Genomic DNA, 26976 nt, shown 5'->3' on the forward strand with positions numbered 1-26976 from the left:
GTATCCTGTCTCCTCATACAGCTCCAGAATCTATTTCTTTCATCACACTACAGTGGAAAAAGTCAGTGCCAAACATAGTGTGTGCAACACACCTAGAAAGAATCGATGGTTTCTCTGTTGGCTCATAGAATGTTCTGCTTTTCTATCCAATAGTCCAAAGTCGAAAGCCTCTGTCAGTATATAAATCCAGAAGGCAAAGACGTGCAGTTCACCTCTGGCTAGTTTGGTGGAGGGTAGCCTTTTGAGCTTGGAAATAAATGAATAAATAAAGTGTCAAACAGATTGCTTTTATTCATTGGGAGGAAAGATGCAGGTGTTGTGTTCCAGGGAAGCTTTGGAGATTTATTACCTGGCATTCTAGATGACCTTCAGGATGACAGGCCATTGGTAATCACCTTTTTAAGTAATGTGAAACATACCAGACCCAGTTTCCTCAGGGGATCTCAAGTTGTCTCAAAAGAAGGGAGGAAGGGAAGAGGTTAGCTGCCAAACATAAGCTAGTGTCCCAGTTTAGGGCATACACCCTATCTGATGGAGAACAATCTGAGTTTAACCTGTCCAAAGTCATGGAATACAAGGTGGGAGAGAGGCTTATATATAAAATTTTAAATAGCAACATGCTCCTCCTTCAGGATTTCTTAGAAATGGACAGTGTGTGTCCCTTTCCATTGCCCACCTCTGACAGAAAAAGCCAGTGTTAAAGTTGTGTTTACAGTTTTTGACTCAAATTGCCAGTTTCTGCCCAGAGTAAATGCCAAAGATGCATATGGCCATTACTTAACAGTTTGATGTGAAGATTTAATTACAAATAATTTCTTGAAGGCAAAAGTAAGTTAAGAAAGCCAAAAGACAATGTGTTGTTGGTGAGGTAGGGCCCATTTTACACCTGTTAGAAAGCTTGCTAGTTATTAATCTGCCCTGACAGGAAGAAAGCAGTTTTGTAGCTGACAGGGTTGATAAATGTGGCAAACACTGGCCCTACATTTTAAAATCAATATGGAATGTTTTTCAGAGCAAACCTGGATCAAGTCAGCATACGAAATACAACAACTAACAACCAGCATGGAGACTAATTGTTGAAATGAGTTCCAACAGGCAGATAAACATTACGAGAGGGAAGATGGAAAGAGACAATACTGATAAAAAAGAAAATGACTTTGGCTTGATTCATAGAAACTTTTCTCTAATAAAAGATTTTTGGAATGTGAAAGGGACTTGTTATGGCAGAGAGTAGTAAAATGCAGGCAAGAAATAAGCTGGCCTTCAACGAGAGCTCTTTATGGCTAGTATGCAATTTGGAGCTAAAAGTGTGAACTATATATCAGAATTGTACATAGCTACTGGTGCAGAAGCATTAGCAAAATGAAGGAATCTTCCAGGTTAAAGACTTCCAGCTACATTTTCTATTTTGCCTGAGTCCATTTATTTATTCAACAAATATTTATCAAGAATTCTGGAGTCTTTGGTGACAGAACTGTTTTCCTGCCTTTAAGGAGTTCTCAGCAGAGTAAGGAATAAAGATATAGATGGAAAATTATAGTGCCATATGACAAGTGCTGGGATTGAAGGAGGTATGGGAGTTTGGGGAGCACAGATCAGGAGCACCAAGATTGACCTGTCCTGTGGAGAATCCAGGGAACACTCCTAGAGAGAGGCAGAATCATGGAGTGAATTTGAGCCAGGCTCTGGAGTGAGATAGGCTTCAGTTCATACCCAGGTTTTTCCACTTACTAGTTGTATGTAACTTGAAGGTAGTCACTCATTTCTCATTTGCAAAATGGAAACAACAATAGCAATGATAAGGGTATACATTAGCAATGATAAGGGTATATATTAAAGGAACCATCTGTGGAAAGCAGTCAGTACAGTTTGTCATCTGAGATGTATTCAGAAGAGAAAAGAGTATCTATTCACTGACTTCTTTCCTAAAAAAGTGGATGCTGTAGACAGTAAGGAAGCATTCTAATGTACAAGTTCTACCATCCTAGTCCCATGAGGAGATTAATAAGGAATGATTTTTCTGAAAATCTCGTACTTAGTTGCTTGACCAGCTCTAGAAAATCAGTCTTACAACTGCTACTGACATCTGCTACTATTTGTTGTACTAAAACTGGCTACTACACTTGAACCTTAAAGGAAGCTGGTAATACACATGCATGTACATGTACACATCTGCACACATTACACAACCTTCTATACTCTGTCAGTTTCATATTTTCTTTTCAAAAATTCCTTTCAGATATACATGACAGAATGTATTTTGACATAGCATACATACATGGAGTATAACTTCCCATTCTTGTGGTTGTACATGAGTTCACTGGTCATGTATTCACATATGAACATAGGAAAGTGATGTCCCATTCATTCCACTGTCTTTCCCATTCCCATCCCTCCTCCCTTCCCCCCATTTACCCCTGTTCAATCCAGTGAACTTCCATTACCCTGCCTCCTGCAATTGTGTGTTAGCATCCACATATCAGAGAGAACATTTGGTCTTTGGCTTTTTGGCATTGGCTTATCTCACTATCATTTTCACTGATAGTCTCCAGTTTTATCCGTTTACCTGCAAATACTATACTTTCATTCTTCTTTATGGCTGAGTAATATTCCATTGTTTTACATGTTTTCTCTTAATGAATCCTCATACCATTCTCAGAGAAAATTGTTATTATCTTCCATTTACAGATAAAGAATAGGAGGCCCAGAGAGATTAACTTGTTTCAATAATTAATATTGTAAATGAACTTGACTGGGACATGTGGTGCCCAGATATTTTGTTAAACATTGCTCTGGAAATGTCTATGAGGGCGTTTATGGGTGAGATTAACATTTAAATCAATGGAATAAAGCATATTGCCTTCCATAATATAGGTGGCCCTCATCCAATCAGTTCAAGACCTGAATAGAACAAACAGACCAATCTTCCTCCTTGTAAGAGGGAATTCTCCAGTGGACTGCCTCAGACTTTCCTAGGTACCCAGCTTTCCAACCCACACTATAGCTTTGGACTTGCCAGCTCCCACAATTGCTTGGGCCAATTCTTTATCATATATTTATGAGTCTCCAGGTTTCTGGAAAATCCTGACTAATAATAACAGTCATATACTATGTGTTATTGAATTATTTTAAAAGACCTATAAGATTTAAATATTACCTACATTTCACAGACAAAACAGGTTAACAGGAATTAAGTAAATTGCCCTAAACCACAAATTTAACCTGTGTGATTCCCCTTCCTCGTACTAATTCAAGATGCCTGTTTAAACTCCCAGTTTGCAGAACAAAATGTTGCCCGTGGTTTAGAAATATTACCAGTGGTTCAAGTGTGACTAGTGGTTTTAGGTTGCAACAGCATCTGTCCAAAGCTCTGACATCCTTTGAAAGTCATGGCATGGCACACACAGACATGTAGATCAAGTTATTGAATGCAAACACAGACATCAAGTCTGGATTATACTTCAGTTTACAAAAGCCACTTCCTTACACAGTCTGCGTTTCTCCTATTTGAAAGTCTGCTCTGCATAGCAAAGAGACTTTCAGCAAAGACAATTTTTTCTCCAACCTCTGAGTTTGGAAAACTCTTTCCCATTTCTTGTCAAGGGCTGGCAGTCTTGGTTAAGTTTAGACCCCTATGAATACTAAATGACAAGGGTGTCACAGGATACCAGATAGCAAAGTATAGTTCTAGAGCATAGAGAGGAAGGGTCAGTTGAAACCCAGGGCTGGCTAGCCTCAGATTTGCTGGCCAGAGTTGTTTTTTTTTTTTTCATCCAACATTTAATACAAAGCAAATAAGATATGTCACTATCTTTAAGAAGTTCATAATCTAGTATATATCACAAGATAACAGGGAATACCTTTATCTGTGGAACAAATACAACTGGGTGCCTGGTCCAGTGGCAATTACATTCACACAATATAGGCTCTCAGCTGTAACGAGGCTACCAGTGTACTGTGCCATGACACCTGCCTTCAAGATCGCCAGGGTTAGGAGAGAGCCTTGGAACCATCTCCCACCCCGATCTCCTGAGTTAAGCTTTTTTGCAACAATGTGCTGTGTTTCTCTTTTAGATTCTGAATCCACTCCCTCTCTCAGGAACATAACCCTTGTGACTGGGGAGAGATTACTATATTTTCAATTATACAAAGCTTAATGCTTTGGGAAAAAATAAGATAGACATGTAATCTCCTCTTCCAGGAAGCGAAGCAACCAGAGGGTACAGTGACAGCTATCTGTCTTCGTAGACCATCCCAAGAACAAAGATCTTTTCTGCATACTAAAAGCCTCGGAACAATTTAGAAAGTCCGCACTGGCCTTTTCTCCTCTATCCTCTTCAGTGAAATGCAATTCTGATGTTCAGAGAGGTTCCAACTAAGTAGATAATACAGCCACATTTGTTCAAACGGCCTACCTTGGCTTTTTATCTTCCACAGCATCTAATACCTGTTAAACATTTTAGATTAAAATGAGTATGAAAAACATAGTCTCACTCAGCATTTCCTTGGCTCTGCAGGCCGGGGTCTAAGATGAAAATCAGCCTTGCGTTTTAACGTCCATACTGGTATTTCCATTTCAAGTGTGCCCCCCAATCCCCTTGGATTAATCATTTACTATGTTCAGAAATCACAAATCAGAAATGGCATTGGCTTTGACTTTGTGCAGACCAAACGTGCTCTCGAACTTGGGAAATCACTTCCCCTCTCTGAGCCTCAATTTCCTCATCTTGATACTAGGAATAATAATCTTCCCCTCACCAAGGGATCTGGTACATGGTAGATACTCAACTGATAGATGTCCTTCCCCTTTGTCTCCCATCCCACAGTAAAGATGGACTGTAAGTGAACTCCTTTTAGAGCTTATTTCCTTGTTTTTGCTTGAACTTCCTTTCTACTTCTGAGACAGGGGCAAAAGGATAGTGTAGATAATGAATGATCAGGGTCAGGAAGATGGGGGCTAATTCAAAAGGAAATAAAATGCTAATACCTCCAGAGCACTTCCACCTTCTCCAACCCGTTGCCAAGGTCACCTGCCCCCCCCCAATTGTTCCTCCTAACAAGTTGTTAATGAGTACCCCCTGGTGGCTACCTTCCTCCTTTCTGGGCAGATATGGAATAGGGAGAGTTACTCACTGCACAGCTCCTCAAGATAAGAGGAGGAAGGGACATGAGAAGAAAGGAAAATTAAATCTATAAAAGGGGCAGGACATCCCCACTCAGGGTACCAGTTCTGGACCTCTCCTCTATGGAGGAGAGTCAGTCTCTCTCTCATCCTATAAATAAAACTTTTCTGCACTTGCCTGGGCATTTCTTGTGTGTTCTATCTTCAACACCAGGGGAATGGAACCTGATCCTGATTTCACTTGTTTATTCCCATAACATGACCAGGATACTCCAAAATTCCTCCTGACCTTCCTTTGGGTGTTTATTGCTTCATTCTTGTCTCTATATTCCTGACAATTAGGAGGTAAGGCATCCATGTAGCATTAATACAACCCAATCGAAATGAACATATTCTGTCATCATCGAGGAACTATTATTTAACTGATGCAAATCCTGAGATAATGAGAAGTTTCATGTTCCATATGAAAACAAATCTCTGGTCATTATCATCCTCTTGTCATCAGTGTCTTCTGGCAGGTTGGTTGAATGGCTTGGGTCAGGGATTGGCAGCATTCCAAATCCTTATTGTTTTGGAAATTCAGGCCTCTCAGAGTGAAAGGAAATGCTTTTGGAAAGAGGGAGAACTCCCAGCACTTCTATCATATATAGCAGTGGCCTAATACTCTGCCCTCTATGCAGAAAACTCCCAAACCTTTTCCTGTCATCATATCTCCCCATTCAAACATCTTTGGTTCATCTATTAAACTGGTATATCTGATGCTAATTTGGTGTGTTACTTGAGAAATATCTCTTGTTTCTTCTCTTGGTCTCAGTATTCTCTTAAATTACGTGATCTAGAAAAGATCCAAGAGGAATTCTGGAATTTTTTGAATTGGGATTCTATGATTGTCCTCACCCCCACCTACAACCAACACCAATAACCCTTTAGATAGTGTGAACAACAGCAACAATGGGATTTATTGGCAGGACATAAGATTCAATGGGAGACTATAGACCTACACTAGGAAATAAATGTGAACCAGACAGAAATTATTTGGGCTCAGGGTGGTGCTGCTTGCTTGGATAAACCCCAATTGTGTATACTTTGTCCTTGTATCATTGTGCTTAAAGATAGAATGTGCTGGAATTTAGAGCCTAGTTGTATGCATTTGGGTCACCTGGATAGACTGGAGCATTTGGAACGAGTACAGGTCAGAAGCAGCCTCCAGGAACCCTTTTGATTTCAACAGTGGGAAAGCAGGCTTCCCTGATCACCCCTCTAACTTCAAATAGCACGATTAAACTATTCTATTTATTGAGCCATTAACAAAGAACCAATCTGGCTTACTATTTTGTAGGCTGAGAACATAAAGACTCACAACCTTCCATTTTCATTTCCTTGCCCCCTTCCTCCAGCCATGTCATCTTGTTCCTTTACTTTCTATATTGTCAAACTTGTTTATGCTTTGTTCTGTAATCATGCTTAAGTTTTCAATGCTTTTTCTATAGATTGATTTTTAAAGTTTAATTTTTTCAGCAGAATGTTTAACATTTGTTAATTACTTTGTTTACATACCTGTCCAGTTGATGTCTAATAAATTCCTTAGAGACTGCTTGTGGAAGTGATGACCCCTGATTATTGATACTAGGTTGATAACAATTTATACCCTGACAGTTTTACTTTATACAGAGTCATTTGCTCCCACTTTTATTTCCTAGATATATTAATTATATTATTCCTGTTTCTTTCAGTAGAAAGTCTGATGATATTATGACTTTCTTTCCCTTATAAATATCATGATATTTTTTCCTAGACATCCTGAGAATTTCTATTTTGATTTTAAATCCATTAAATTTACTACAATGTGCCTTAGTGTTGTGGGTCTGGGAGGGGAAAATATTCTCAAATATGTAGTATGCACTTTCAATCACATAGCTTCAAAACATTTTATGCAAGAAGTGCTTGTGAATTTTAATTTTCAATAGTTGTAATATTCTGTTTCTTTGGTTTTCTTCAGGAACTCTTATTATCTATGCGTTCAATATATTTTGCCTATAATCAATATTTATCATTTTATCTCCACTTATTTCTTATTTAAAAGGTTATTCTTATATTCTATTTGTAAAAGACATTTTTATTTTTATTCACTCATTTATGCCTTCATTAATCTTTTTTCAAAATTATTATTTAAAAAATAATTCTTCCCTGAGTTTTATCATACTTTCTATTTTAATTTCTTATGTATATATATATATATATAGTTATTTCATATACTGTTTCACTTTTAGATATCTTGTATTTTAAATTTTAAGTTATAAATTGGATGTTTTGTGGACATGTCTTTCATTCTCTCATTGTCTGAGATATTATGCTTTTAGTCTCATTGCTCTTATAACAAATTTGTATGATAAGCTATTAATTTTTATGTGAAATTAATTTTATGCTGTTTAGGGTACTGTTCAAAAATATGGTGATTGGCTTTCTGGGATTCCCTGGCTTTCTCCTTACCCCTGCTTTAATTTGGAACATTCTTTTTCCTTTGTCTCAGTTATTCCTCTCCTGCTAAATTTCGAATGGTTTACCATCAATTTATCCTCAGTGTGGGACTTAACGGAAGTCCTGGCCAATGAGTTTTAGGAGTTCATAGGAGCTAGACTGCTTCTGTCCCTTAAGTGGTCCTTCCAACTTTTCCTTCATATTATTTCATCTATGGAGAATTGTTTTCTGTCTCTAGAGAGCCCTCCATCCACCCACTGTAACTCAAACTTTGAATTGGTAATGTTTTAGACCTGCAGTGTTATCCTAGGAATTTTCTTATGTTACTCAGCTTTTCATAGCTGTGACAGAACACCTAAGATAAAAAACTTAAAGGAGGGAAGATTTATTTTGGTTCACTTTCAGAGGTTTCAGGCCATAGTCACTTGGCCATATTGCTTTGGGCTTTTGATGGCATAGTACATCATGTTGGGAGTGTATGGTGGAGGAGGTTGCTTTCCTCATGACAGCCAGGAAACATAGGAGAGAGAGGGAGGAAGGGAGGGAGATAGGGAAAGAAAAACAGAGAATGAGAATGAATGAGAAAGAGAGATGCCTTGTACTCCAGCTTTTTTCTTATATCTTAGATCTGCAGTTTTCTCACATGGTTATATTTTATATATCTCCTCATAACCATCTATCTTTCTCCCTCAATATTTGTATATTCTCTGAATTAATCTCAAGGTGAATAGAAGAAATCAAGATGCAAGAAAAGAGGGTGTTTCATAAAAGACTGCAGGATTGACAACATTAAACTATTGAGAGGTCAAGGACATCGAAACTGAAGAAAACAGCATTGAATTTTGTGACATGAAGTCATAGGGATCTCAGAATTATTTCTAGAAGGTTTTAGATTAAAAAAAGAAATGCAGGATACTGAGGAGTACATTACAGGTAGAGACGCTGAGCAGAAGTACTTGGGTGAAAGCACAAAGAAATGGGACGTGGTGGTAGCTAAGAAGAAGGCTACCTCAAAAATGGGAAGATTAGAACATGCTTATGACCAGGGTATAAAATGTCAGTAGAGGAGGGTGTGGTGGCAGGAGGATCTCGAGTTCAAAGCCAGTCTCAGCAACTGACCCTAAGCAACTTAGTAAGAACTTGCCCCTAAATGATAAAAAGGGCTGGGAATGTGGCTCAGTGGTTGAGCACCACTGGGTTCAATCCCTGTACAAAATAAATGTCAATAGAGAGAGGAACAGAGTATTTGTGGATGAATAATGGAAAGGCTGAGCAGGAGAAAAACAGTCTCTGTCAGTCCTTAAATTTGGTAGTTTCCCCATATTTTTAATCTTTATTTTTTTTGCTCCTTTTCTTGCCCCTTCTTTCTCAGGTGTTTCAGCCATTATCACAGTTGTAATCTCCATCTCTCCATTAACTCTTCTCCAACTCCAGCCCTTACTTCATTCAAGAGCTTCAGTTCAATATTGGACTACTGTTGGATATAGGTATCCTTCCAGTCAGTAAATCTCAAAATACATCTCCCCATACCTCCAGGTCTATCCCCTTACTTTGATTTCCCTTTCTTTTCATGAAACATTTCTTTTTAAGGTAACACTGAGAGAAATCCTGACTTTGTGTTTGTCTCATTTCTTTTCCTCAATACCAGATTCAGCTAAATTTCACTTCAAAGTGACTTGAAAGAAATCTTTTAGTTTTAATTTTAAAATTTATTTTTTGCAGTATCAAAGTTTGAATCTAGGACTTTGCACATGCTAAGCAAGCACTATAATACTGAGTTAATCCCCAGTTCACATTATTTTATCTTCATCCCCAAGGCTCCTGTCTTATAACATCTTTCCATCATCATCCACATGGGGACCATGTGTACGTCTGCCTTCAGTCTCATCTTGTATCATTCTACCCTCCATGAAATCATCAGTGCCTTCTTTAAAAATACCACTACCATATTTAAAACCAACATATTACCACCTTCTATAGTTTTCAATATGTTTAGTACAAGTAAAAATTATTTATCTTGCCAGTCAAGGTCCTCTATAATTGTGTCCTTGCCTCCCTTTAAAACTTTATATTGTGCTCATCTCCACAGGAACACCTTCATTCCATCCAATATGAAATGGCCAAATGTTCCATTTATCTTCCTTCTACTCATGCTGTTTTTCTAAACTAAAACTCAATTCTTTGTGTCATTCTTAATATTAATTAATATTTGTTGCATCAATTAAGGTCTGATAGTACTCCTACTTGCTCTAGGCAGTCTACTGTCTAGGAATTATGCTAAGAATAAAATACTGAATTCAGTAAGCCTTTTCCATTCATCATCATCAAAATAATTCCAATGGACTGAATGTATATGTCCCCTAAAAATTCACATGTTGAATCCCTAATGATGATATTTAAAGTTGGGGCCTTTTGAGAGGTAACTAGGTCATGTGGGTGGAGGTCAGTCCTGATGAATGGGATTGCTTTCTGCCATGTGGTGATACAAAGAATACTCAGTAGTCTGCAACCTGGATAAGAGCCCTCAGAAGAAGCTGATCATGCTGGCATGTTGATCTCAGACTTCCAACCTCTAGAACTGTGGGAAATAAATTTCTGTTGTTTACAAGCCACCCAGTCATTGGTGCCTTTTTATAGAAGACCAAACTGACTAAGACAATGATTTATCTTATAAGAATCCCATAATGACAACTGAAAATTTCCTCCAATATTATCTACCAGCTGTTCAGGAAATGAGGCTCGGTGAAGGGAAGAGTCCTACAAAGCTAACATAGTGAATTGATGACTGAGAAGTATGTCTGCAGTCCAGATCTCCAGAATCTCAAACCAAGGCATTGACCCACTGCTCTAGCTAATTCTTATTATGTATTCCATAAGTCATATATTGCTGCCTTAGAGTATTCAGTTTGCTCCCACATTCCAAATTAGTGCTGAGTTCCCAGGGTGCAGGTAACATTTCTCATACTTCTCTAAATTCCACATAGCACATAATCTATTGCTTTGGACAGAAAAGGCACTAAGCAAATATGTATTGATTGAACAAGAAATGATACATCACAACCTGACATAAACCATCAATTTTCACTGTCTTATTAGCATATCCTATCAATTAAAATTGGCAGTGGCCTTGGATCCCTGAACAGCTACAATGACAGAGCACAATATTTCAATATAGGCAAGTAAACTTGAGGTCCTAATATATATTTCGTGAATGTATATTTCTTTGAATAGGAGAGTTGGAATTCCCCTTAAAGTTTATCTCATATAACAGTGCCCTCCTTTATTTAATTTTTACTGGTAAAAAATTGAGATTCACAAAGTGACAGGACTTGCTCAAATGTGCATCAAAAATGAATGGTGTAGTCATGACCAGAAACTACCCTCCAAATTTTTGGGCCAAAGTTTTCCATAACCCAAAGGGAACAGGTTTGACACTACCATGGTTACCCATTTAAACACCTTGGCATTTGGAGTCTGATGACCTGACTCTACAACTTGAGCAAGCTGCTTAACCCTAGTGAGCCTCAGTTTCTTCATTTGAACTAATGAGCATGCTTGAGGAGCTCTGAGGTCATCTGAGGGGACAGAACTCTCTATAGGCTGTGGTATTGCCTGTGTCTTGCCACCAGACTATGCATCCTGCCTTGGTTAGAGAAAATTCAATAGCCAGGTTAGGTCCAGTGTCCAGAAGATCTCTGAAGACACCAAGAAGTCATGACCCAGAACATTCACAGGCATGCTCTAGATTTTTCTCATAGACCTGAGATCAAGAAGTGTGCACCTGTATGTACATGGCATAGAGATAAATATATGTTCCATTTGTAATATTAAGTAATTACACACTGTCAGGCACCAGAGAATAGGTACTGAAATAATAGGACAGCACACTCAGGAGTTACCACTCCTCCATGACAGACCAATTATGAAATTGTCAACAATGGCAACTTAAGTCACTGAATGGAAGAGAGCATCTTGTCCCCAAGGTACTCAAATGGAGCTGCTTAGTGCTAGGATGGCCAGAGTAACTCTTTCCAAAGATTGACAAAGAACTAGAATAGGCAGAGAAGTGTAAGAGATTGAGAATGACTGAGCTGGTTCCTTTTCTCAGGGCGATGCAGGCTATAATCAAGGTGGTGACACTCTGATTATAACTATGATCTCAACTGAGGCTTGAGTTTCTCTTTGAATCTTATGTGGTTTTTGTCAGAATTCATTTCCTTGCAACTTGCTTCTTCAAGGCTGACAGAAGAAAGACTTCTTCCAATTCTGATCTCTACACTCTTTATAAAGGATCACCTAATTGGATCAGACCCACTCAGAATAATATTCATTTTGATTAACTCAAAGTCAAACTGATTGGGGACCTGAATTATATCTACAAAGTCTCATCATCTTCATATCATCTAAGCGCAGATGTGAAATCCACTGTATTCACAAATTCTGTCCATACTCATGGTAAGGAATGATTGGCCAGGGGGCAGGAATATTGGAGGCTTTTTAAGATTCTGGTTACCATACTCACTCCTCTGTCCTCTAACACTTCACATCTCTTCTAAGTGCAAAATACATTCACACTGTTCCCAAGAACCTTATCCCATCATAGCATCAGCTCAAGGCTTTATCATCCAAATCTAAATTTTCTCAACTCATTAGCTTAAAACTGAAAATCTAATGCAAATATCATCAGTTGAAAGATCGCAATCTCCTCATCTAAATTGTCTATGTTAGGGACATGCCTGAACTTATACTTGTCACCATCAGAAATGCCAAGATGCTGCTGGTCACTGAGGAGCTGTAAAATACTGATATTGTTCTCCTCAGTGGGAAGGAAAACAAACCAACAGGGTCTTGTGCACATTGGGCAGATGTTCTGCCTCTGAACTACACTTCCAGCTCAACCAAGAGGAATTATACCCAGCTCCAGTTACAATCCAGTCTGATTTGAACCTTGGCTAATACTTAAAGGGGAGGATGAGCTCTCAACTGTTTCAGATCCTTCCCTATGATTAGAACAATCAATATCAGAATCATGTTCATGTAACAACCAATTTCAATAGTGCCCATTGCAAACCCCTACTAACAAATAGGGTAATTCAGTCTTATTGTAGGAATAGCCACAGAGGGTGCACTTCACATACTCTGCTGTTACACCCTACTAACCTGAATTACCATAAAGAATCCATTCTTGTGAGACCTACAGAGAAAACAGATCCCTCCAGCTCTGATACAGTACACATTATGTCAAGAACTAATCACAGTGCAAGAAGTCACAGGGAGATTATATTATAAAGATCAATTGGAATTAAACTCAACACTATACAACAAACTAATACCCCAAGACATATCAATTAGAGACGACCACTTAATAATATAAAGACTCACGTAAAAGCAGAAGAGAGATCTGCTTCAACAGATGTGCAAATCTCAGCATAAAAAAATGAGAAAGTAATATGACACTTCTAAAGTCCATAATTCTATAATAACAGGTTCCAAAGGTATCAAAATGGATGAAATACAGAAAAAGATTCAAAAGAATAGTTTTTTTAAAGACCAATGAATTTGAAGAGAATATGGAAAAATAATTGAATGAATTAAGGAAGACAATGCAGAATATGAATGAGCAATTCAATAAAGAAAATATCTGAAAAAGAACCAAACAGAAGTCTTGGAAATGAAAAATTTAATATGACAGACCAAAACCTGATAAGGACACAACAAATAAAACTATAGACCAATAGCCTTGACAGATAAATATACAGAAGTCCTCAATAAAATACTTGCAAATCAAATTCAACAACACTTTAAAAAATTCATATGCCATGATCAAGTTTATTTTTCCAGAGATGCAAGGACACCTCAACATACAAAACCAATAAGTGTTGTAGGGCGCATAAATAGAATCAAGTATAAAATCATGTAATCATCTCAATAGTTGCAGAAAATCCTTTCTTATAATTCACCATTTCTTTGTGATAAGAGCCCCAAATAAATTAGGCATTGAAACATCATTTCTCAACATAAAATAGGTTTTATATGACAAACCCATAGGTATTATCACACTGAATTTGGAAAAACAAACATTTCATCTAAAATCAATGAGACAAAGGTGTCTAGCCTCAGCACTCTTTTTCAATATAGTACTTGAAATTTTAGCCAGAATAATTAATCAAGAGAAATAAAATTGATAAGAATATCAAAGGAGGAAGTCAATTTATTCCTGTTTGAAGATGACGTGACCATATAGTTACAAAACCCTAAAGATTCAACTAAAAGTACTTGTAAAACCGATAAACAAATTCAGCATTGATTCATTCAAAAATCAATGACTATACACTGAAAAAGAAGAGGAAAGCAATCCCATCCACAATAGCCTCAAAAACAAAATACCAAGGAATGAACATAACCAAAGAGGTTAAAGACTTTTGCAGTGAATATTAAAAAACACTGAAAAAAGAACTCAAAGACACTAGAAGATGGGAAGGCCTTACGTGTTCATGGATAGACAAAATTGTTAACTTGGCCATCCAACCAAAGGCAATCTATAGATTCAAAGCAATCCCCCTCCAAATACCAATGACATCCCTCTAAGGACTAGAAAAACACTCATAAGATTCAAAAGACCCTGAATAGTCAAAGCAATTATGAGTAAAAAGAGCGATTCTGGAGACATAACAATACAACGTGTTACAGAGCCATAACAACAAAAATAACATTTTACTGGCATAAAAACAGACATGTAGACCAAAGGACTAGAATAAAGGTTCCAGAAATAAGCCCATGCATCTATAGTTGAATGATTCTCCACTGAGGTGCCAAAAGCATAAATTTGGAGAAAGGACAGCTTCTTCAACAAATGGTTCCAGCGATGTTGCACATACACACACAGAAAATTGAACATAGACCCCTCTCAAACTCAAAGTGATTGGTTTGATACAACTCAAAGTGGCCTTGATGTAAGACCTAAGACTTTGAAACTACTAGAAGAAAATAGGGGAAACCCTCTAAGGTATTGGCACAGGCAATGTTTTTTTGAATAGGAATCCAATGGTTCCATAAAAAAAGCACGAATTGACAAATGTGATTAGAGCAAATTAAAAAGCTTTTGCACAGTAAAGGAAACAAAAGAGTGAAGAAACAACCTACAGAATGGAAGAAATTATTTGCTAACTATTCATTTGACAGATTTGCATCTACAATAAATAACCCAAACTTATCAAAATAATAAACCAATCAAAACCTGGACAAATGATGTGAAAACTATTTAAAGGAAGCACAAATAACCAATAAATATATGAAAAAAATGTTCAATATCTTTAGCTATCAAGGAAATACAGATCAAAACTACATTGAGATTCTATCTCATCCCAGTTAGAATGACTATTATAAAAAAAATCAACAGGGCTGGGGTTGTGGCTCAGTGGTAGAGCATTTACCTAGCACATGTGAGGCACTGGGTTCAATTCTCAGCATCACATAAAAATAAGACATAAAAAAACTGCAAATGCTGGTGAGAATGTGCAGAAAAAGGAACCTTCATGCACTGTTAGTGGGAATGTTTATTAATACAGCCATTATGGAAAGCAGTATGGAGGTTACACACACACACACAAAAGAGCTACAATATGATCCAACTATAGCACTTATTATTCATAACAGCTAAGGTGACTGTCAGTAGATGAGTTGATTAATAAGATACACAAACACACATCCCAGAGTATTTTTGGTTTTATTAGTGCATTATAATAGTGGGGTTGTTGTGACACATTCATATATGCACATAACATGATTTTCTTCATTTCATTCTCCAGTACTGCCTGCCTCTCCCCCTGATCCCTTTCCTCTACTCTTCTGATCTTCCTACTATTTATTCACATATATTTTTCAGGGGTGTATTATAATTATACATTTGATATATCCATACATGCATGTTTTAGTCAGTTTTTTCACTGCTATGACTAAATGACCAAGCCAGCACAACTGTAGAGGAGGATGAGTTTATTTGGGGCTCATAATTTCAGAGTTCTTAGTCCAAAGAAGGCCGGTTCCATTCCTCGGGGCTCCAGGTGAGATTGAATGTCATGGCAGAAGAGGGTGGCAGAGGGAAGCAGCTCACATCATGATCAGGAAGCGAAAGAGAGACTTCACTCACCAGATACAAATATAGACGCTATAGCCACGCCTTAATTCCCACCTCATCCAGTCACACCCTCCACTTCAGTTACCACTCAGTTAATCCCACCAGGGATTAATGCACTATTGGGTTAAGGTTCTTGTAACCCAATCATTTCTCTTCCAAACCTTCTTGCATTGTCTCACACATGACCTTTTGGGGGTCACCTTGCATCCAAACCATAACACATGCATATAACATAATTTGCTCAATTTTATTCCCAGTTCTTCCCCTTTCCCTTCCCTCCTCCCTCCCTATGCTCCCCTGCCTCTAATATACTATTAATCTTCCTCCTATTTTGTGAGATCTTCTTTTATTCCTTTTATTCACTCTCTTTAACTTCTGCATATGAGGTGAAACATTCCACCTTGATTTTCTGAGTCTGGCCTATTTGCATGATGTTTTCCAGTTCTATCCATTTACTACTAGATGATAAATTTTATTCCTTTTTATTGCAGAGTAAAACTCCATGCAATGGAATGTATACATCCATATAGAAGAATGAAAGTCTGTCATTTGTAGGAAAAATAATGGAGCTGAAGAATATCATGTGCAGCGAGGTAAATCAGAGAAACACAAATATCACATGTTTTCTCTCACACTTTAAAAAAGAACCCCAAAGCAAAGGGGGTACTATTCAGGAATAGGAAAGAGACAGAAAAGGGAGAGGGGAGAGGGAAAGAGGGTGGGAGGATGGGTAGAAACAATCAAAGCACAATATAGTCATATATGGAAATATTATGATCAAAGCTATAGATTTGTACAATTAACAGGCATTATAATAAACATGGATGAATTTTAAAAATATCAATTCCATCTGAATTATGGAATGTGAAATAAAGAGGATTTTAACACAAAAATATATATGTTATTGAAGAGGCTATCTTTTCTCCATTGCATATTTTTGGCCCCTTTGTCTAGTATGAGGAAATTATATTTATTTGGGTTTGTGTCCGTGTCCTCTATTCTGTACCATTGATCCACCTTTCTATTTTGGTGCCAATACCATGCCATTTTTGTTACTATTGCTTTGTAGTACAGTTGAAGTTCAGGTATTGCAATACCCCCTGCTTCATTTTTCCTGCAAAGGATTGCTTTAGCAATTCTGGGTTTCTTATTCTTCCAGATGAATTTCATGATTGCTTGTTCTACTTCTGTAAGGTACATTGTTGAGATTTTAATTGGAATTGCATTGAATCTGTATAGCACTTTTGGTAGTATGGCCATTTTGACAATATTAATTCTGCCTATCCAGGAACATGGGAGATCTTTCCATCTTCTAAGGTGTTCTTTAATTTCTTTCTTTAGTGTTCTGTAGTTCTCATTGTAGAGGTCTTTCACCAACATCACCCTATGTAAACGTATGATTACACAAATGGTATGCCTTTACTCTATGTACAAACAGAGAAAGAACATGTATCCCATTTGTTCACAATTAAAAAAGAATATATATATATATATATATATATATGTTAGGTATACATAAGGCCTCCTATCCATCTGTTCAGCTCTTCACACACAATATTCTCAATATAATCCTGTGAATGAATTTTCATCATCCCCATTTTATAGATAAGGAAACTGAGGCATTGAGCAAGTAACTTACTTACCTATAATCTTTTAAAGACCAAGTTTCACAGTGAAAACTTGAACCCAGACATGTATAAGTTTGTTAACAATACCCAATGTCTTCACAAAACCATGTTCTGAATCCCTTCTGGCAAGTAGAGGTTCTCAAATGATCATCCGTGTTCCTAGTAACCAAGCTTTTGACACTTAAGATTTTCACACTGAAGAGCTAAATGCCAAATATCATCACTAATATCTTAGAATGGTGGAATTTTCCTGGATATATTTCAGTGACAGAATTGAGAATTGGATTGGGGCAGGAGTATGAATTAATGAAACAAATGTTAGTAACTCAAAGTCCATGACAAGAGAAAAGGGGAGGGATATATGGATACTAACTCCTCTTATGTCATTATTTGATTCACGACTTTGGGTAAATAGCTTTTTTAGTCTTTGAGCCTCAGTTTCTTTTCACAATGAAGAAGGTATCTTTGAATGCTAGATGATCTCTAGGTTATTTTCAAAAGCTTGTAATTCTAACAAGAGAAATTACCAAGAATGCAAACAAAAGTATGATTTGGCATTTGATAGAGAAAAAAGACCTATTTATTTGAATTCCATGACATGATTTGTTCTAAAACAGAAAATGTTTAGGCATATGTACCTAGCTTTGACCTTGTGATATATGATGGAGCCCAACAAAAATTACAAGGGAATAGCTCAGGAACTTTGAGAAATAAAACTGATATTTAAGCCATTGAGTATCATTATTCAAGCTACTATATTTCTAAAAAGTCTAAAATGTCCTGAGGGGTGGTGGGAAAAAATGAATAGAGTTCCGTGAGAAGTGGGTATATCCTGGAGTGCACTGGTTGGGGAGGACCAGAAGCCCTGAGAGCCTGGGAGTTAAAAGAGAGTTCAGTGCAATGAAATGAGGGTCCCATGGGGACTAATACCCCTCCTCTCATCACATTCCTTATACAAAGTCACCATCACATCTTGCAATTCCCTTTCCTCTACTCACAAAGTCCTACTACTATATTCATTCACTCCAGAAATGTATAATGATGATACAACTGCATACCAAGCAGTCTTCATTCATAGTATGTATCACTTGCTCTTCCAAGTATCTGACACAATCAGTCATCTTTCAAGGTTCAGTTCCACTGTTTTATCTGCCATGGAAGTTTCTCTGATGGGTAGTGTTTCTGCATTTCCTCTTCTCTTCCCTCCTGTCCCAGCTTCTCTGTTCAGCTCTTTGTGTGGCCTCTTCACATAATACTTGCCACTACCTGTCTTAGGTTGCAGAGAAGGTGCTTAAGTGTGATTTCCTCTAGCAGTCTGTGAGAAGTAGCATTATGCTTTGCTTATTACACAGTATGTGCTTGACTGCAAAGTCTTCCTGATGTTGCCCTTATTGGCATGATTCAGAATAATAATCACTATTGTTACTGTTCTAGGTGTTGCAGTGAATACTTTATATGCATTATATTATTTAATCTTCATAATATTTTCTTCAGACTAAATTGGACTATCAAAATAGTATAATTTCAATAAGAACCAAGGTCTGCCTGATTCTTAAGCCTATTAAAACCCCACGCTTATCCCCTTCCTAGAGTATCCAGTAATGTTCTGTCACCCTTCTATGACTCCTATCAATGTAGTTTGGTTAGTTAAAAGCTAGTTCTTTCAAACTTTGTTTAGTCCAGGTCAATATTGAAGTTAATTTGTATTCTTAAGCCCACATCAACTATTGGTTTATGTAGAGTAGAAGGGGAGAGGAGGGGAGGAAGACAAAAGCAAGCTTGAAGGGTGCTGGGACAGTCTATTAACACAGGGAAAATGATCCTCCAGAGTCCTTGGAGTGTTTGGGATGTTATGAAGAACCTTGAAGTAAGAGATAGAAAATATCTAGGGACAAAATGATTACATTTCACCCAGTTCATGCTTAGAAATGATTTTCATGGAATAGGAAAGAGGGAAACTCTTTCCCCAATATGCTCAGTGTCCTTGACTCCAAAGGAAAGGCCAGAAGTGTTTAGAGCCCTGAATCTGGCCCAAAATGTCCCTACTACCTGCCAAGGCCAGCACTGGCTCTTCCAGGGTCAGGGGTCCCCTGGTGTCCTGAGATACCAAAGGTGAATTAAGCCTGTGACAGAAATTTTTTTTTTTTTTTTTTTACTAAAATTGTAGGAAACATTGGAAAATCGGCCCACCATTATTTTTTAACAAAATGCCAAGTTGCTTTTTGAGCAAACATTGCAGCTACCCTCTCATTGGTGCACTCTTATTAATACAGAAAAATAAATTATTTATCTCTATAGCCAGTAAGTAATAAAGTCAGGACTTAACAAAATTCATTTATAAATCACACTTTTAGTGCTGCATATCAGATACAAATTAGATCTCCTCCTAGTTTTCTTAATAGTTCATATTCCAATCACTTTTCTCTGCTCATATTTTATATTACCAATTTTTAATTTGTCTTCAAGATAGTTTTTAATAAATCATTTGGTGATGCTCAGTTTGCACTCCAGCATTCTGTGCTCACACACTGAACCAGTTCTGGAACTACCCAAGATCATTGTTCAATTCCAAGCACTTGCAAGACTGCAAGTAGATCATTTTTCAAATGCATGTTTTATTGAAACTGTTTTTCTTATTCGAGACTTTTTCAGATCCTGAATTTCTTCTAAATCTCAAATGCATTTATCAGCAGCAAACAGATAAACCACCTAAAATGCATTATTAATATGTAAAAATGTTGCACAGATTTGTGCAAATGTGTGTGTATGTTCACATGGTCAAATTCTGTGTTATGATTTAGATATTAGGCATCCCTCAAAAGCTCATGTGTGAGACTATCCAAGAACATTTGGAGGTGAAATGGTTGGATTATGAGAGTTTTAACCTAAGCAGTGAATTAGTCCCCTGACAGGGATTAACTGAATGGTAACTGAAGGCAGATAGCCTGTGGCTGGAGGAGGGGGTCACTGGGGGTGTGCCTTTGGGGTTTATATTTTGTCCTTGTTGAGCAGAGAGCTCTCACTCAGGTTCATTCTCTTTCTCCCTCCCTCCTTAGCTCCTCCTCTCTCTCCCCCTTCCTCCCCCTCCCTCCCCTCCACCCCCCTTTTCAATGACCATGTCCTGACCTGCTTTACTCTATCACTCTATTCTGCCATGATGTTCTGCCTCACCTCTGGCTGTGAGGAATGGAGTCAGCCATCTATGGACTGAGACCTCTGAAACTGAGTCCTAGATAAACTTTTCCTCATCTAATTGTTCTTGTCAGGTCTTTTGGTCACAGCAGACAAGAAGCTGACTAAAACACTGTGGGAGGCAAAGGACAAACCTTGAATGAAAGCACTGTTTTGATTTGTTAGAAATACTGAAAGATTGCAGGTGATGAAAGGGTTTTGTAGGTCAAGGTCTTTAGACGTTCTCCAGGGTATAAAATGGAGCTCTAGAAATTCATTTTCAAATGAATCTACTGACTTTTCAGAAATAAAAACAAACACCTTCCCAGGGGACAAGAGGAGATGTCATTACAAAGAATGAGAATCTCCAGCTGAGACACAATCAATCTTCACTGTTGTGGAAGAAGACAAGATCCCTGGGGAGGTAGACTAACCCTCACTCCCAAAAGCAGGTATCTAGAAACCAGATAGAGCTTTTTCTTTGAAGCTGGAGCAAAGTAGGTATCCTGAGCACATTGAACAGGGTTGAAGTTGTAGGGAGTTGAAGCAGGAGAAAGTTGCCCAGGTAGAAGGAAAACCAGGAGGAAGATCGAGAAAGTCAGGTTGAGGTATTTATTAGGAGGTTACAGGTCCTGCCTGAGGACTGAGTTCTAGAACTAGAGACTGTGAATAAATGTTTAAAGACTAGTCTTCATAGTCATACAGACTTGGGTTTGAATCCTGGCCTAAACACTTACAATAGGACCGTGGGCAAGTTACTTAAAATCTGTGCTTCTCACTTACATGATCTTAGAACAAGTCTAATTATAGCAGTTAACTTTAAGATTTGTGGTGAGAATTGGATTAGTTAATAGAAGATGCATAGAATATTTCATAGATCAGAGTGAGTGATCAATAAAGACATGATGAAAATTAGACTGGGGGAAAAAGATAAATCCACAGCTGAAGGAAGTGACTAACCATAGATACCAAGCAGATTAGTGTTCGATCTCACAACTTTATTTCAGTTTAGAACTTAGTCATTGGTTAAAGCAGGATTCAGAGCTGAAGTAATTGAAATGTTTGACCATGACTACCAAAATATCCCTTATTATTTGGGAGTGGGTCTCTGGGCCTGTGGAGGCAGGGAGAAGGTTGTAAATTTGTCCAGCTATTTAAAGAGGAAAGCCAAAGGGGCAGAACACTAGATACTTCACCATCTTTGCAGCAGCTGGCAACATATCAGCAAGGACACTTAGACCCACTCATGCTTCTCATTCTCAAATCACCCTAACTCAAGCCATCATCAACTTTTATCTGGATTATTACAATCTCTTCTTAACAGGAAAATTTCCTATTTTTCTATTTTCTCTCTCTGTCCAAAATCTGTACTCAGAACACAGTTCTATTGCTCATGTTATGGTGATTTTCAGCTCAGAAAGCACATTAGAATGTCTTGAACTTTTAAAATTACCTTCTTCCAAAAGTTGAATCAGAACTTTTGGTGTAGCATTTTACTCCACTGCTCAAACCCTGTGGTGTTTTCCTCTTTCTGAGTAGAAGATAAACTTCTTTCTCATTGTACCCCACACTTGCTGCCTTCTTTGCTCTTTTTTTGAACATGCCAGGCAAGCTTTTACTCTGGGTTCTTTGCACTTATGTTACCACTGCCTGGAAAGCTCTCTCCCTGACACATGCAAAGTTCACTTCCTCACTTCCTTCAGGTCTCTGCTCAGACATAATTTCCTTAGAGACACCTTCTATGCTTTATGTATCAGAGTAACACTCCCCTATCGCTCTCTGTCCTTCTGCCATGCTTAATTTTTTTATGCATCATCACTACCTAGCATATTTTAGACCATTTTGTTTCCATCTCCTTCACTGGAATGTAAGATTTGTAAAAGCAGAGATTTTTGCCTGTCTTATGCGTAACTACATCTTTAGCTCTTAGAGTGGTATCTGGTACATAATGGATGCTTAAGAAATATTTGTTGTTGGATGAATGAATGAATGAGTGAGGGAATCTGTGTTTCTACCTTGCTAGGCTCTGAGTACATGAAGAGAGGCAGAGGGAGTTCCCAGGCTATGACAGTGCATGTTCAGCAGATGGCTGAGTAGAATCGGTGTGCAAAGCCCAAGCTCAGGATTATACTAATTAATTGAAAACCTGTTAATAATGATTAAATCAGATGTTTTTGGTTCAGTGGTCATAGTATGGACCCCAAGTCATCTTAAAGCTGTTGCTGATATATAATTTGATAGGTATTACAAGACTTTATCTAGAGTCTTGGAGTGGAACAATTTTTGAGCTCAGCTCTGAAAACCTAGCAGATGGCTATGCAAATGTGGTATCTGATAGTAATACCACATTTGCATAAGTACTGTATTTTCAAAGCAATTTATTGCTTTACAAAAGGCTGGACTAGAAATGGTACATTATGTGTTTCCCATTAGTTTTTAAATGTGATTCCAGTTCAGGGAATACATTGGGTGGATCTGCATTGCTTGGGTTGGCCCAGTTAAAATCTTATACAGCCACCATGTGGATCCAGGTGGATCTTGAAATAGTATGAAGTTTCCAAAAACTGATTTTGCCCCAGTTTTCCTCATTGGGGAGTGACAGAATTGGCCTTCAGTGCTGCTTTTCTGCCTTATTTGTACTCTACCCAATTCAGCCCTGGTGGACAATTCACTGTCGCCTTGAACATTATCATTTCTACAGCTGTGTCTTTGGACTCTTCCCTGAATAGAAAGCTCTGTACTATCTTGTCTGTTTGAATTCTAGCCACCCTCCAAGGTCCAGATTTAGTACCCCATACCAGCAGGGTCTTCTCTAAACATCCCAGATTAAACTGCTGGCCCTTCTGATCTCCATTAGGAACCCTGCCCATGTCATCAGTCAAGTCTTTCAATAGTTTTATCTCTGAGCATCACACTGGGTAGAAACACAGGCTCTTGTTGAGACATAATTGGGCTTCAATCTTGGCTCTGCCATTTCTTAGTTGTATGCCTTTAGGGAAGTGACTTGCCTTCTAAAGTGATTACATCTTAGAAGTGAATAAAATGGTCCTAAAATTAAAACCACTTAAAACTTGAATGCTCCAAACATAAAGAAATGATAGAGATGGAAAGGCTACTTACTCTGATTTGGTCAGTACACATTGAATAATCACAATGTATGCCATAAATATATACAATTATTGTTAATTAAAAGGAAAATAATTTTAAATAAATATGTCAAACTTAAGAAAAAAATGCTTATGGAAAAAAAAAACCTGTATAGCTGGGTACAGTGGCACATGCCTGTAATCCCAGCAGCTCAGGAGGCTGAGACAGGAGGATTGTGAGTTCAAAGCCAGCCTCAGCAAAAGCGAGGTATTAAGCAACTCAGTGAGACCCTGTCTCTAAATAAAATACAAAATAGGGCTGGGGATGTGGCTCAGTGGTCATGTACCCCTGAGTTCAATCCCCAGTACTAAAAAAAAAATCTGTATAATGATTAAGTGGACCTACAAATAAAATACGACTGGTAAAACAAATCCTCATGAAGTCACAATGAATCCCACCATCTGTATAATAATAAGAAAAAATTTAAAATACAATAATTGTTTAAAAAATTTAAAAAGATAGCAAGTCATGGTGGTACCCACCTATAATCCCAACTACTCAGGAGGCTGAGGCAGGAAGATTCAAGTTCCAGACAAGGTTGGGCAACTTAACAAGACCTTGTCTCCAAATAAAAGATAAGAAGGGATAGGGGTATAGTTCAGTGGTAGGACCCTGCTGTGTTCAATTCCCAGCACAAAAAAATGTTTAAATAAAAGAGGAACTATAAAAAATTCAAAGGCAATAAAATGTGGACATTCAATAAGATAACTTTTACAATGTGCACCAGTCAATCAAAAATGAATAGACTCCTAAAGAACCAGGAAATCATGATGTACAACTAGTGGGCATGTTAGTAAAAAATCCAGACATAAAAACAAGAGATGAAGTTAGCATACAAAGATTTTATAGATATTATAAATGTATTAAGGAGTATAAAGAAAAATGTATACAATGAGAAAATAATCTACGAAAATGTACTTAATAGAATTTCTAAAGCAGAAAATTCCAATAGTTGAAATATTTATTGTCTGAGGTACATATTAAACACTTCAGCAGAAAAGACCAAGAAACTTGAAGACTTAGTAATAGCAGCTATTACTATTATTGAGACACAGAAAAGAAAATGATCAAAAATAAATGAACTGAACTTCACTGACTTGTGGGACAGTATCAATAGATGAAGCAAATACACAATAACAGTCACAGAAATGTTGGTGGGAGGCTAGAAAAATATTTGAAGAAAGGGTAACCAAATATGTTTCAAATTTGATACAAAATAAAAACCTACAGATATGAAAATGTCAACCTTGCCCTGTATGAAAAAGGAAACACACACATGAAGCAAACCACACCAAAGTGCATCATAATTAAATTGATGAAAATCAGTTAAGAAGGAAAAATATTAAGAGCAGTTAGAGAAAAAGGAAATTTCACAGAAAGAGGAAGAAAGATAAAACAAAACACTGATGCTGCCTCAGAAACAAACAATGCTGAAGAAAAAAGAAACACCTATCAATCTAGACATTTTTTCCAAACAAACACAGGCTATGTTCTAGAAGAAATTTTCTTTAGGTTAAAGAGAAATAGTACCTGTGGAAACTGGGATCTACACAAGAGTGGAGAGAAATGGAAATGATAAAACTTTTTCTCCTTATCTAAAAATCATTGAGTACTTAAAGAATTAAAAATAGCAATGCATTATGAGGTCGATAATATGTACAGAAATAAATGCATGAAACAATAACACAAAATTTGGTGTATTATTGTAAGATTCCTAAATTATACATGAAGTTGTATAATATGATTCAAAATGACTCTGATAATTTAAATGTAGATGTTGCAAACCCTAGAGACACAGAGAAACGGAAATAAATCTAATAAGCAAGGGAAAAATATATCCTAAAACACAACAACAAAAACCAAACTCCCCAATCTGAACAAAAACAAAGAGAAAGAAGAAAGGGATAAATGAATAGATAAGGCAAGCAGAAAAAATATATTGATGTGGTACATTTAAACCCAACCATACATATAATTGCATCAAATGTAAATAATTTAAACATACCAAATAAAGAGCAAAGCAAAGTTTGTCAAACTAATAAAAGAGACAGACTCAACCATATGCTCTTAGACATATTTTAATATAGCAACATAGATTAAAGGAATGGAAAAAGCATACCATGCAAGCACACAATTAAAAGAAAGCTGGAGAGCTATGTTAATATCAGACCAAGTGGACTTCAGAATAAGGAATCCTGCCAGTGACAAAGGGTTGATTTATCAAGAAAACATAGCAAACCTAAATGTTTATGTATCTAATTATACAATGCCCTTCACAGAACTGAAATGCGAATTTGACAAGAGTACAATCTCTTTTTGTTTTTCACAGTACTGGGCTTGAATCCAAGGCCTTGTGCATGGTGGGCAAGTGCTCTACTGCTGAGTCGCACCCCAGTCTAAGAGTCTAATCTTAGCTGAGATGGCAACATGGTTCTCTCAGTAACTGTGTAAACAAGAAACAAATTAGTGAGGCTATAGAGCAGTTGAATGCTCAGCATGTTTTGTCTCATATGTGGAAGCTAGAGGGGAAAGGAAAGAAAACAGAAGGAAAGACCACTAAAGTTGAGGAAGAAGATTAGGGGAAGGAGGAGGGAAGTGGAAAAGGAGGTACTGGGCAATGAAATTGATCAAATCATGTTATACACATCTTTGAATTTGCTACAATGAACCCCACTATTTTGTTTAATATATAACAGTATAACTTTCTTTTTAAAAAGCTGAACACCATCAAATACCTTGACCTTGCTGAAATTTATAAACCACAATATCCACAACAGCAACAGACACAGTCCTTTCAAGTACACATGGAGCCATCAGTAGACCATGAGACAAGCCTAAATAAGAGTACTGAAAGAATACAGAATGTTTTCTGTCCAGAAATTTAAATTAGAAATCAATAAAAATTTACTTTTGAAACCTTCTAATATTTTAAAACAAACAACACATCATCTGTATGCTGTCACATGTTGAAGAAATCACAAGGGAAATCACAAGATATTTGAATAGAATGGAAATAAAAACACAACTTCTCAGCTTTCACATGTGAGTGAGAACATGAATTATTTATTTCTGAATGTGACTTATTTCACTTAAGATAATGTCCTCCAGATCCATCCACTTAGCCATAAATGAGAGGATTTAATTTTTATGACCGAATAATATCCCATTGTGTGTGTGTGTGTGTGTGTGTATATATATATATATATATATATATATATATATATATATCACATTTTCTTTATCAACTGATGTGCAGATTGACACCTTGACTTCTGTGAATAGTGCTGCAATAA

The sequence above is a fragment of the Sciurus carolinensis genome, chromosome X (genome assembly GCF_902686445.1).
Source record: "Sciurus carolinensis chromosome X, mSciCar1.2, whole genome shotgun sequence".
NCBI classification, from domain to species: domain Eukaryota; kingdom Metazoa; phylum Chordata; class Mammalia; order Rodentia; family Sciuridae; genus Sciurus; species Sciurus carolinensis.